This window comes from Pomacea canaliculata, linkage group LG7, assembly GCF_003073045.1.
Source record: "Pomacea canaliculata isolate SZHN2017 linkage group LG7, ASM307304v1, whole genome shotgun sequence".
In the NCBI taxonomy this organism is placed as follows: Eukaryota; Metazoa; Mollusca; class Gastropoda; order Architaenioglossa; family Ampullariidae; genus Pomacea; species Pomacea canaliculata.
Window position 1 is genome coordinate 16,772,243 of NC_037596.1, and position 14,398 is coordinate 16,786,640.

The 14,398-nt window shown below is 42.7% G+C and overlaps 1 long non-coding RNA gene across 2 annotated transcripts; it reads left to right on the forward strand.

The window, feature by feature from the left end:
* The first annotated feature begins 10,333 nt into the window (after positions 1-10,333).
* On the forward strand, positions 10,334-14,216 carry LOC112569617. Of its 2 annotated transcripts, XR_003100470.1 has the most exons (5): positions 10,334-10,431; positions 10,688-10,795; positions 13,402-13,513; positions 13,866-13,997; positions 14,151-14,216. It is a non-coding gene; the product is annotated as an uncharacterized LOC112569617 (long non-coding RNA). The 2 variants fall into 2 exon arrangements; XR_003100469.1 differs by lacking the exon at positions 14,151-14,216 and having other exon boundaries at positions 13,866-14,082.
* The last annotated feature ends 182 nt before the right edge of the window (positions 14,217-14,398 follow it).

Consider the following 14,398-nt stretch of genomic DNA (forward strand, 5'->3'; position numbering starts at 1 on the left):
AGTACCCCCATGAACAAGCGTATGTTGCGTGCCACAATTTAGAGACCTGTTACATTCACCGATATTCGCAGAGAGGACAACCTAGTACACACTTTAAGACAACCTGGTCTCCTCAAATTCACGTCGTCCCACGCGCTAATCATCATGGCGTTTCTGATCTGCTCGCATATACACCGGCCGCGTTAACGGAAAATATGCCATTCACCCGTTCGAAACATATTAAAACAACAACCTTCGCTCCTTTCTTTGTCTGTACAGGATGGACCGTTCATGAAATGTGGCGTTCACCCAACCCCGGCTGATGGCCCGACTTTGAATAAATAAATCGCCAGACCTTTCAAGTAGTCGCCTACTTATCATGAGATTGAGCACCACGGCTTACCGGTCAAAACAGACGCAGATCGGCAAATTACTGTTAACAGGTACTGATGTGTGTGTGTGGGTGTGTGTGTGTGTGTCGTGTGTGTGTGTGTGTGACTGTGTGTAGACTGTGTAGCTGTGTGGTGTCGTGAGAGACGCGCTACACGTTTTGCCTTTTTGAATTCAGGGACTTTGCGATGTGGCTTACCTCTACGCGTTTGACTTGCACCTACTCCACATCATCAAGGTGTGTGCCACGTGCGACCGAGATCAGTTTGAGGACTCTCTGCCCACGTCATAGAAAAGCGTACTGCGCTTTGCGGATGGCTTTAAATTTAGCGACACCGATGCAACCTAGTTCATGGGACTTGTCTTCTTCGTCGGTACAACCTCACAAGGCATGTTATGAAATTGCCGCAAGTGGGTCAAGGTGCTGCACAGATTATTCAGATGAACCACAGTGAGATTGAACATATCTTGGAGGCTCGGACCATTCCTGCTAGACGCAGTGTTTAAAGGGGCGGTATACCCTGAAAGCAAATGAGCCAACTCACCTTCATCCAGGCCGCCAGTAGCCGGTTCTGCATCAACACCGAGAACCCACAGCCTCTAAAAGGGAGAACACTGGGTAGGCCGTGTTGGTTTGACCGGATTGGTAAAGCCGAGTACTTTTGCAGTTTGGCTTCCTCGTTCTCACGTCATCGGTGCCATAACCACCTTTTTCGAACCAGATACACCAGACAGCCCAATTCCTAAGTCCGTCTACCAACGCAGATGCCGTCCTTTTGCCCAAAGCGACTTGACCCGAGTCAGCCAATTGCGCATCTGTTGCTCTCATAGATTTTGTTTTTGAAAAGTTCGACATTCCCCTACGGGGGGAAAGTTCCACAGGGATTCTTAAGCTCGTTTCCCACGCCATCGTACTCGACACATGGATCGGCCACTTACACTCGTTTACAGAATGTTTCTCGGGGACCTACGTCCAGCCGACCAACCCTCTCCTGCTCTATAAAAATAACAACCCCAGTATTGCACGTTCTCAGCTCTACCACACATCCGCCATGGTCTTCCTGTTGACCAGATGCTTCTTCAACGTGTATCCGTCGGCAAAGATGTCTTCTTTGGCTTTGTCGAACGTGGAAACGGCATACGTCAACCCATATTCACGTTCGACACCTACCAACGGTGCTCCATTCACGGCAACGAGGCGTTACGACGTTTCGCCACAAAAAGATGGCAATGGACTCAGACCAGTTTCAAAGAATTTGTTGAGGTCAGCAAAAAGCTGGGCACGACTATCGTCCTGGAGAACAGAGCAGATAAGAAAATCTTTCCCTAAAGAAAACGACCCAAGAAGCTTCGCATCCCAGATTAACGACGACGCATACGAAGAAAAGAAAAAGAGCAATGATGTGTCCTTCCAGATAAACCCAGAGGTGCGTAAAAAAAACTTATTTCGTGTGTGTGTAGCTCATGCCAAAAAGACTTTTATTCCTCCGCAACCTTGTAAAGAAGCTCCCAGCGACGACACAGCATGCTAAACCTTTGATGTTGCTTGAGTTAAACCTCATAGGCGCCGTCGACGCCAAAAACAGCACGACGGGGAAACAAAAAAAGCAACCGATACTCCCAAAAACTTTATCTTGCAAGTTGTCACAAAACCATACTGACAAAAAACTATCTATCTCTTCTTGCTTCCAGAGCTGCTCTCTACCTTCATGAAGAGGTAAAAGGAGACATAACTTCCCTTAAACACCATGTTACCACGGTTTTATGTAGTGTGTTGTGTGTGTGATAGTGTGATCGATAAAGGTTGGACTTGCGTGAGGGAAAGAGGAAAGCACGCCATTATTCGCCATCCGACCACACCACAGCGGAGTTCACCTCTGTAAGATTGCTAATGACGCTGAGACGGGACACGTGTAGTACCCAGACTAAAGTTTAATGGCCGCTATACTTGAAAGCTGTAAGATGATGGCTGCAGAGCGGCTGTACGTCCCAGATGAAGAGTTTATCACCGCCACACTGTGATAAGTGTAAGGTGATGGCTGCAGGACCGTCTGTAGGATTCCCCTTGCTGACTACCAACTGTGATTAGCTTGAACCAGCGGCAGCGCATGGAGCCAGCGCCTCTCGAAGCGTTGAAACCGCCCCTGACTCGCAACCAGTCCTCAACAAGAACTTAAAAAAGTTATCTGAGAATGCAGTAGTATATTACCAACTTTACAGCTTTTGCTAGTCCTGTGATTTTCCGTAGCAAAACAATGTCGGAATCAGTTCCTCAAAACGCTCGTCCTGTATGGGTCAACGAGACCATCATGAAACATTGCAACGGGTGATTATCGAATCTCCAGCACAGCACCCGTGACATGAAAGATTTGAGGAGGGTGTTTGACTTTGTATCTAGAAACATCTTAGGCAATGGAACATGCATATTTTTTGGCCGGGGAAGTCTTTTCCATGCGAAGAGAAAGCTCTCGAGGCGCAGGAGCAATTCGTGCGAAATAAACCTGTCATTATAAGTGACACCAGAGGAAAAAAGGACCGCGATGTTTTTCTGTTTGAGTCGCCCTCAACTCACTTCCCTCGGCGTGGTGCAACAAGCGGGAGAAGAGGCGGCTAAGGGTCAGAAGAAGAGGGTGGGTAACACAAAAAAAGTAACAAAGAGCCTATGGGCTTTCCCCTCAACTACTAACTAACGAGACGTGAAAAGAAGATTCGAATGGTTTACTCAAGAAATAGGTAAGATTTTGAGGACCCTTGAGCTATCCTCTCCTCTTTCCGCCTTTTTTTTTTTTTTTTTTTTTTTTTTTTTTTTTTTTTTTTGGCAGTCGATTTAGCGATACGTTCACGTGTGTCTGCTGGAAAAGCTACTTTGAATATCTGATGCAAGGATTATTTTTGGCAGTGAGCTTTTGACAAGAAGGCTAAAGAAAACCTTAACAACTAGTCTCTCTCTCTCTTCTTTTTGGGGAAAACATACCGAGAGCAAATCACAAAAAAGTGGGTGGTGGGTAAAATGCAGATTTCTGCTAATATGGATCAAATAGACACAGCAGCTCACACTAAAAAGACGTCCTCGGGACAGATACCACGCTTGGGGAAAAAAAATTACACGTTTTTTTAGTGCTAGTGTTGTAAAACCGAAGTGTTAGTTGGGGTGGGTGGGAAATGTGGTACATGCCTAGTAGTCACTAGCGCTTTGTATCGTGTTTTCACTCTGTAAGATTGGGCCTCATGCATGGCTACGCTGGCTGGTGGGCAGATCGTCTGTTACGGTAGGTTTTTTCTTTGGGGCCATATATGCCAGTCTGCTTGTATTGTCACCTTACTTGTTTATTGCCTAGTGGACATTGGTCAACGCTTGCTTGGCTCTGCGAGATATGGTTTATCGCCGAACATCACTTGTTGATAAGCTGTCAGATGATGCTGGCACGACCCTGCTGCCCGAAGGTCACCTTCTTCCGGGCCTCCTTTTACTGTTTCCGTCATCAGATGACACGTTTATCGCCGCACTACTGTGGATAGAGCTGTAAGATGATTGGTGCAGACCGCTGTTGTACTTTTCTCGCTAGCTCTTGCTTCTAGACCGTCAATCAAACGCACGGTGAAGCTGCCTTTGGGCAAAATACCCAATCACTCGCTGAGCCATCTTTTAGTCCTTTAAATGAGCACTCGAGCTATTAATCATGAGCAGCAAAACACGTACATTGAACACGTTGTCCTCTCTTCATCTCTCTCTCGGACACCAAACCATGGAACATCGTAAGTGGACGTGTTTATTTTTTAAAATATATATATGGTATATTTTTTTTTTAAACGAGTATGCATCACAGATTTTTTTTTTTTTTCTTTTATTCAGAATGTTCTTTTGTGCGGGTTTACAATTTACGGCGGTCAAGAACCTAAATCGGCATATGAAGCACACACCGAAAGATAAAGGTTTTCCATGTTCGATTTGATGGTTTTCGAACCTCTTTCGCCGCAAAGAGAATTCTTGGCCGCATGGTTTGATAAAGGTCATTGCTCGTCAGCTTCGATGCTTTGATGGTCCTCCTCCTCTCTCTCCTCCTCTCTCCTAACTAAAAGCAAAAAAACCAGGCGCAGGTCGGATAGAAGAAGATGAGCTTTTATGCAAGTTACCCTGATTTGAAGAAGTGTATCGCAAAAACTGGAGCGCAGTCAAAAGCGCACAAACGGTACGGAGAAACAGCAGTGTCGTGTTTTACGTTCTTTTGGACTCCAATGTCCACTCCTGGCCTCTGGAAGAGAACGTCTCGTGGATACTTTTGATTCTCAAAAGAAGCGTTTTAAATTAATTTTCCCACTCCTTTTTGTTAAAAATTAATAACTTTAATGAGTTGTTCGTTTTTTCATTGCCTCTGCAACAACACAAACAGAGAGCACTAAAAGCCCCGTCTGTTTTCTAACAAACAAGATTTTTTTGGACTTTGTAAATCAAGTTAAGACACACGACGCGTTGGAGCCACAGCCAAAACGAAACGTCCGACAGTAAGGTTGGCGGTGGGAGGCCATCATGTCCCTCTTTTATGGTCAACCCCCATCGACGACTTTCCTATCGGTTGTTGTGCAGACGGATGCTTTACCCGAATACATAAAAATAACGCAAGGCCTGTATACACTTCAACAGACCAAACACGGGCAGGCGTACGTGACAATCTTTGTTTTTTAGAGCCTCTGCATTACAAAACGTGGCGCCAACGTACATTGTTACAGACCCTGCGCGGAGAACTGCTTCAACCAAATGGTCGCGTCTGCTTCTTTTTTCTGACTTTCCAGGAGTGACCTTGCTAGATCTGCCGAGTTTAGAAGATAAATTTAAAGTAAATGTCGATGTTTTTCAGTTTGATGAAAGTCACTCTCTCGAGCCGTTCTCGTCCCCTCAGCGGAGCGCGTACAAGTATACAGACGTTCTCCGTCTTTACATACAAGCAACATTCATTGCACATCATCGACGATCGACAGCACACACACCACGCGTTACAAATGTCCAAGTGCGGAAAACATGTTGGAAAAAAATTTGGATGATGGAGCGACACGAAAGACTGTCAGGGATAAGGTAAAAGACGTAATCAAGGCGGGGTCTATCAGGGTACACCTCTCCTGATTTCTATGAAAGTTCTACAATCGCACACGGGTAATCGGCGATACGCGGTCGTCGTTTGTTTTTTCCCGTATAGGGCTCACCTTTGATTTCGAAGTTTATTTTGATCGCTCTAGTTTCCCAACCACAGCAACAGACGCGGAATACACAGCACAACACGTTCCCCACCCGATGTCGGTGTCGTACGTAGCCAGTAACGTTCCGGATTTTGAGTCGCCGGTTTGCTTCGTCAGCGACGGCGGAACTCGCAAACACTTGATCGATCGATGTCGATCCGGTCGATCATACTAGAAAAAATCTCGGGACCGGTGTCTTTATCTTTTATTATGCGAGCGTGTTTTAGTGACGTGCTCTACGAGAACTAGATGCTGTCGATCAACTCCAAAAAAACAACCCCCTGACAGTATTCAAATTCCACCCGGCCGTCCTCAGAGCACTTCGACGACTACTCGCTTGCGTCAAATACCGGTCATACGGGTTTAACTCGGGGAAATATGACATCAATGTCATCAAACCACCTCGTTCGCGGGTTCGTTGTCCTTTGCGAAAAAGACGCACGATGACGATGGTTGACTTGAGACACAAAAACCCTTTTAAGTTTGTGGTGAAGCGTCACAGACGCATTTTTGTGCATGGACTGACCAAAACAGCTGAATTTCTAGACGTCGTCAACTTTCTCGCGCGGGTTTAGTTGAACGCAAGTACTTGGTGCTCTACAACGTCACAGAACAAAAAAGTTTCTTCCTACGAATACGATTCACTCTCGGATCAGACACACTACAAGAACGAGAATTCCCTCCCCAAGCCGCGTTTTATTCGACACTCAACAGAGCAAATCCACACGGGACACGCAATAACGACCTACTTCAAGGTCTGGGAGACTCGCACATGAGTGATAGCGAGATTTTCTGATGTGGTACAACACTCGACGTTGTCTTTTCTGCAAGCGCTCGACAACCAGATCACGTTCTACGCTACTGCTCGGTGTAGACATGGATGAAAGACGCTATTGCGGCTCCGGTGGCATTAACTGCGCTATCTCTCTTCAAAGACTATGTCTTCCGCGTCCTTATCTTTTCGCTGTTTGAAGCACCAAGAAGACATCCACTCGCTGCTTCGCCGACATACATCACGGCCTCTCCATCCATTTCATATCTACCGCATCACGAAACAATCTCAGACATGCATACGCAACAACCTCAGCATCACCCGTAAAGGGCAAGCTAGAGGGCTTTGATGCAAGCGTTGTATCTCTGGGCTATATGCCAAAACATGGACGGAACACCCCATTATCCGGAAAAAAGACAATAATTTCAAGGGTGAAAAAGAGACCTTACGGACAATAGTGTCGCGAGTGGTTGAGAGTGGGTAATGTTTTGTAAAAACAGTCAACATTCGCATAAATTTAATTCAAAAGAAAACACGTTAGGGAAAGGCGAAATTCGCGTCGACGGTGGCATATCGGAAACGCAGACCGTCTATCAGTTCACGGCGGCTGTCTTTCTTCACGGACACACGGAAAACTGCTCCCTCACGTTTACAGCGGGTCGCGTCATCACGCCGGTTTTAACAAAAAGCCACTCGTCGAGTTTGCGGGAAAAACGCGCGAGATCACCGCGTACTTACAAAAAGTCGTCGGTGTTGCTGTGCAGGAAATGTGGGAGTGCGATTGGGAAAGACAAAAAAAGACCAACCCCCAAATCTCCACAGTTATACCGCTGCAAAGCTCCCTCGCTAAGTTCCAAAGCGATATCCACACCGAAAAGACATTTTAGCCGATGTGAAAGAACGAGAGAATTTGTTTGGCCTGGTGCTACAGTGCGACCTCACAAGTCCCGAGGCGTTTGGCGTGAGCGGTTTAGCGAGATGACGCCCATCTTCAAAAACATTCACGTCAACAGGCTCCGAATTGTCTTTCATGCGAGCGTAGCGGAAAATATAAACTGTTGACGGATCCACCAAAACGCTCCTCGGGCAGCTATGTCGGCAACAAAGTTTAATTAGCGACCCCTTTGTTGGAAATCTCCATCTTGAAACTGGGGGCTATAGTCACTGCCGTGTACCTGGTGACATGCATACAACCTTCGATACCAACTTCAAACCTTGTTTAAGGCTTTTGGGCGATCATGGTCACAGCAGCGCCGCGACGCAAGGAGACAGCGATCCGTCAAAACATTCTGGAGCAAACGTTCAAAATAACTGTTAGGTCAACAGTGCTTATACGGCAAGACGCTCACCACATCGCCAGGCAGAACTGCGACATTTACTACTCGGTGACTCTGACTGTGAAAAACTGATTAAAACGACAGTCGCTTTCAAGGAAGCTGAACGGATGACGGAAAGACTAGATACGAGGTAGAGATGCCAAAAAGAACATAACTGGGGCCTCCCTTGCAAATTGGCTCTTTCGTCTACAGTAGCCAAACTGAGAATGCTTCAGTTTTACTACGACTGCGTGGACAGTACGTGACGCAGCAACTTTCAGCTGTGCGAGATGACACGGATTCGTCTACATGGCTTGGCTGCACAACGCTTCGAAATGCCGTCCGTCCCGAATTGCAACAACATTTTTTTTCAAGAAATACACGCAATGGTTCCGGGACAAGCATGCGACCAACATCACCAAGACTTTGTCACAGCAAAAACGAACCAGCAAACCCTGGATCCCTCTGCCTGCCTGCCTGTCTCCAACGCGCTCGCGACGACAAAACGCACACCGGGCTTGTTAAACCAGAGTACACAGGCGATGGCATCGTGGCTCTCTGCAGCAAAACTTACATTTGTCTTAAGCGCGACACGCAAAAACTCAGCACCAAGGGCTCTAAACAAACACAAATCAACTTGACCACAGCCATTTCAACAGGTTTACAGACACAGCAAGCCAGCGCTGGATGCAACACCGTTTCACAAAGATGGTAAATCTATGTTTACCTACCAACAATCATGCCACCGCAACTTCCTTGTCCTATCTGTACCCCATCAAGCGAAAGGTCTTGACGATGGGGTGACTACCGTGCCGTTAGATATTTGAAAGACTGGCTGCTCCGTTTTTAGACTTGTGGTATCATTCAAAGCTGTGATAAAGTTTTTTGTTCTTTGTGCTCAAACACATCTTTTGCGCAGTCAAACAAGCCCCCACTGCCTCCTCGTGGCGACTGGTGACAAGTTTATTTAAAGTTTATAACTTTTCTAAAGCTTTGACGAAATGGGCTCCACTTTCAATGCAGACATTTTCCCAAAAAAACAAAAAACAAGGGTGGGGGTCTCAGCAACAATCACTCGGGGAATAGCAAGACGAGGAGGTATGACAAAATGACCGCCACGGATGTGACATCATCAAGATGTCCACCCCCATGCGACCTCCGGCAAGCTGGCGGATGTGACGTCACGGCTCCCCAAACCGGCTCCCCAAATGGGGGGTGAAAACAACATGCCTATACTACTTCGGTATGTACTTACTATATTAGTAGGCAGAGAGATACGATTAGATTATTTGATTACTTACAGCAAAAAGTAAATGGTTAATTAGTTTAAACTATTTACAGCAGGTGTACAAAACAATGTCCTGAAAAAGAGAGTTATGTTGCTGGTGGAAGTACTGTTTGTGAGGGAATAAGACCGGCCGGTTACAAAAAGCACTACAAGTCAAAGCGAAGACTGAACAGATGTGATCCTGTACCTTGACTTGTCGCAGCTACACCGGGGGGGGGGGGGAAATAGGAGGGGAGGAGTTGCGACATGATCAGGTTTTGACTGACATTCGAAGTCGAGTGCTGCAGTGGGCTGTCGGAGAAAAAGCTACACGTACAGGTCATTATCACGGCCCGGAGGTCACATACACCCTGTCTTAACTTTCGTCAATTTAGGATCGCATTACTCGTCTCCCGCCTGTTGGCCTCACTTCTCTAAGGGGATCCAAGACCTTCCCGCGTCTCTTTCAGGCTGGGTAAATTATAAATAACGATGTTTTGAATTATTGCACATCAAAATTTAGTAGAAATGAATTAGCTACCTACAGCTGCGTCTAAAACACAGCTCAGGGACGCCATGTTTGTGTACTCCTTGTAACATAACAAAGTAGTGGTACCTTTATCACACTTCTTTCTGGAAGGCTGGTTGAGTACCGATTATTCCTAGTACCGAGGGAATCAGAAAAAACAATGATTTATGCACGTGACAAAAATAAGGAAAAGGAAAAAAAATGAGAAAAATTAATTACACAGTTTGAAGACAGAGGAAGGGTGAATGAAGAGGAAATTATTTAAGTTGAAAGAAAGAAAAACGAATTTCTCAGTATAAAGGAAAAGAGAATGGAATGTGTAATATCAATTATCGTTAATTAAATACATCTTCGTATTGTTTTATAGCAGGCAAAGAGATAAAAAAAAATTACGGCTTTCTCAGCACAGTTTCACCTGCAATCACTTGAGGTTCTAGGTCATGAGTGAATATATTAAACATCATCAATTATTAGCCCATGTTTGAACAAGGGAAGCTTTAATGCGACCGCATATCTGAATGCTGGAGACAAGTCATTATTTTCGTGTAGAGCGATTTTCGAAGGCATGTCAAAGCTTTTCCTTGCATTGTTGTTTAGTGCAGTGTACAAGTCGCTGAGGTCAAAGCTTCCTTAGGTTTTTGAAGTGATTTACTCTTCTGAGATCTTTGCTGGAGAAAGAAATAGTATTCTTTGTATCCACGTATGACACTTTATTCTCTTCTACATATTGCATATAATATGCATCCTAATTCATTGTAGGTTATACTAATTATTTGATTATGATTATCAATATGTGAGATATTGTGGTTACATACTAATTATTTTTGTTTTGTTTTTTAGTCCAATTATAGGTTTTACTGTCTGTAAGATTGACTTTGGGACATTGGTACTTATCGTCCTTCTTCTGAACTTTGGCTGCTATCTTTTGTTTTACATAAGAATGAAGGTTTGTATTTGTTTTTAAACAGTTTCAATATGACATTAGTTATGGCCGTATTGAGTTGTGCACAATTGCTTTTTGTTGTCACCGCCTTTCCATTTATGTCTTAAACAAAGAAATAGCTCGTGTTATTATTCTTTAAAATTAACGATTATGCTTTATTCTAAAAAAAAGGTTGTTGGAACATCTGAGTGTCTGTCAGTGTGTGTCAGAATTCACACGTAATGCTCATGTGTTGTGACTTTCTTTGGTCTGTCATAAGTGCAAGAAACACGCGAGGATCAAAGTGTCGCTCGTAATTTTCGCACTTGCAATTTTCACATGGGCCGGTGCCGGCTACTGTTTCTTTCGCAGCCAGTCTTCGTGGAAGGTAAGAAATCAACAGTTTAATGCTTTTTCTTGTTTGTAAGATATTTATAAGGTATGATTATGCTTAGAATCCTGTAGTAATAGCTTACAGTGGTAGATACTCGATCATTTTGTGCATTATTAGTATGACACAGTTCAGTAACTGTCGAGCACTTTGTACGAGTTTCTCAGGGAATGGTGGTTTGTAGGTTAAAGCACTAATATGCCCTGGACTGATGGCGGTATGCCGAGACTAGTGGTTAGCCTCTCTTAATAACCCTTTCACGGCCAACATCTAAAGCCAGGCCAGCTCATAGCAAAATTCTCAATGTCAATACTACTGTTTGCATATACTTGGTCATGTAGCTTAGATCGAATACGTTGAAAAATAACCGTCCATAAAGCTTGAAATTTAAAAAAGAATCTGTTAACACAAGACCTCCCATCGTCACTACCCTCTGTGTGGTAATTATAAAACAAAAAGCTCATTTGTATATAACTCTTGAAAAAGTTCCATAATAGTTGCTTGCAAGCAGTCCTGAGACTTGTAGTCAGGATGACTTTTAGAAGGGGTGCAGTAAGATTTATAGCCTTACTGCAAACTCTAAGAGTAAATCTCATTGTCATACACTAGTGAGTTCCGTTAGTATTAGTGACAGAACAAGTGGTGAGACTTATTTGATATTTTGGACGAGTTACCTTTTTTCTTGAAAACAAACTAGAGCTTACATAGGCTTTATTATCTTCCTTTCTGAAGCTGTTTCATCAGAGCTCCATGGCAGGCCAGCCATTTATGCGCATGACTTTGTCCACGAAAGTTACCTGTACTTTTATGTTTCTAGTACTCCGTAATATTCTGGTATATTGTTACATATTAGTAACACGAAAATCCAGATAAGAAGCCACCAAAAGCATTTTAGTGACAATATTAATATTGTTCTCCTATCCTTGACTCAAATCATCAAAGTTTTACATCAGAGGTGTTTCTTACTTTATTCAAACCCTTCTAAACAATCTGGTGAGCGTCTTGAATAATTACCTTCAAGTTTTGAAATTGTAGCTTTTCTTCAACGTTAAAGAAAATTGTTTTATAACAACTGTTAGCTTTAAAAAAATCTTAATTATCGCATTTTTCAATCTTAGCACACAAACCACCCTGTGGAAGTAATTAATAATGTTAGGAATTCACTTGATGAAGTACGAGTGTCCTTGCTAGAATCATCGGCAACTTCGACATGATAAAACAGAAAACCTTGCTCAGTCGCTTTACTATTAGGGAACATCGTAGATTGTGCTCTTTCCTCACATGATTTCAATATTTTCTTGTAGATAGGATTCAGACCATGCTGGTTGACAGGGGGATCTCAGCAGTGGCCTTTTTATCTTTTGAGGCTATTTTTTTCGCTCATAAAGCCTTTATCTTTTCTGGTTCATTAGAGATGACATTTATTTCTTCCCTTTTTACTAGACAGCACTCCAGCTGACCCCACTTTTGACTGAGAATACAGGTCAGAGGTAAAGGTTTGGATTGTAGTATGGATTATATTTCATTATATAATTTGTTTCAGGATAGTAGTCTTTAAATAGACACAGGGGAAATTTCAATAAAAGAAAGCATTAATTAAAAAATTAATATTACATATTCAACCGAGATTTAATGGTTGACATTTAACCCCACCGAGCTGCATATGCGTTATCAATATAATTTAGCTTTAAATTTTGAATAAAATTCTAAAAAAATTCAGTTCACTCAATGGCTGTTTTTCTTATACAAAATTGATCGCAGTTTCTCAATATCATATTTATTCTTAACAATTGGTCTCTCCTTAATTATAGAATGTATTCTATAGTTATACTTACGATTGATATAAATACAGAATACATTATGTAATAGAAATTGCATTTCATAGATATACGATATAATTATTTCCAGAGATAAGCAATAAAATAAACTGCATAGAACTATAGAACTGCCGTTCAATTAAATAAATCATATAACTTTTTATAGCTAAAACGGGAAAAAATATTAAAACTCACTGGGGAGTATTCAAAGAGAATGCCTTCCTCTAAGTGCAGTACTATCGAAAGCTAGACTGGCAACATTTTAATATTTCAAAGCCGGAAATCGTCTTGATAAGTGCATCGTCTGGTTATAAAATTTTAATGATACGATTTCATTCCTGTATAGGGAGATACACCTTAGAAGCAGAGACATAACTGGTTGAAATAAACTACTCCTAAATTTCTGTAGGCCAGCATTACACATTTACAACCCAGATCTGGTAAACAGGCCTTACGCACAGACATACACCACACCACGCACGCCTCCTTAAACATCCACACCCATACACACACAAAAACACACAAAACCCACACCCACGCACAATCCCATCCCCCACTCTCAATATTTATAAATATTTTTCAACCGTAGCTTCAGTTTTGACTTCAGTTCTTAGTTCTGACTTCTGACAGACACTTCTGGTAGCCATTAAATGGCATGCTCTTGAGAAAATAGCTAGTGTTTTTAGAGAATTTGTTGTGCTGCTTACACTTCCTAGCTGTTCTTGCTCTCTTAGTTTTAACACAATACCCTGCACAAAGGTTACAAAGGTGTACTTATAATTTCAGGATCACCAGAAACTTCTCGGAGAAGAACGAGCCATGTGCGTTTCTGGGTTTCTTTGATTTTCATGATGTCTGGCATTTCCTGTCTGCTATTGCCCTCTTCCTTTCTTTACTGGTGAGAAGAATGAGAATAGGGATAACGATTTTTGGAATCACATTTGATACAGATTCTGCAGCGTTTGTAAATATGTCTGACCAGTGATATGTCATTTATTTGATTTATTTTTATATCATTCTGCATATAGCAGCTTACCCTACTGAGAGCTAAATGTAAAAATAATATTAATGGGAAATACAACTGTTCTCCATGATGCTAGGTATCAAAAAACGACAAACTTGATAATTGATTTGTTTCAAGGAGGTTTTGTAGTCAAGGTCAGTCACCCAATTTAAGAAACATAATATGTTTAAATTCAAATTATTTCAAAAATGAAATTTTGTAATATGGAGTAGTTTTGTTTGTGCAGATGTTGCTGACTATTGATGATGACTTGATTGACTCGGATGTTTACCGTTGGGCTGAACCGGTGGACAGCGGTGAAGACGAAGCTTCTCGGCAAAGCACGAGCAGTGACTCTAGCAGTTAACCTTCAGTAACGGTAGTATCCCATATAACGGTTAAAAGTTGACTGTAGAGACCAGATAAATAATTTTCTTTGTCATCAGAAGTTATAAGTCCCTAAGTGAAGAGTAACTGTTCGTGTTACTGTCTATTTGTTACTTACAATTTACTGCAAGTTTTTGTCTCGCAGAAGAGGCCATCGATCTGTCCAGTGATTTATCCAGCTGTCTATTCAGCGATCTGCCTAGTGATCCACGATCATCTGTAAACATCCTAAATGGTCTGCGAGTATCAACAACCATCGGTTCAACTATCTTCAATCAACGTGTTCCTTCGCATTCGTGTCCACACACACATCAGTTTGGGATTTTGTCACTTGAGTTTCAACAGCAGATCCCTGCTACAACAACCTCATAGTTCAGACAGTCGTGTTAGAAA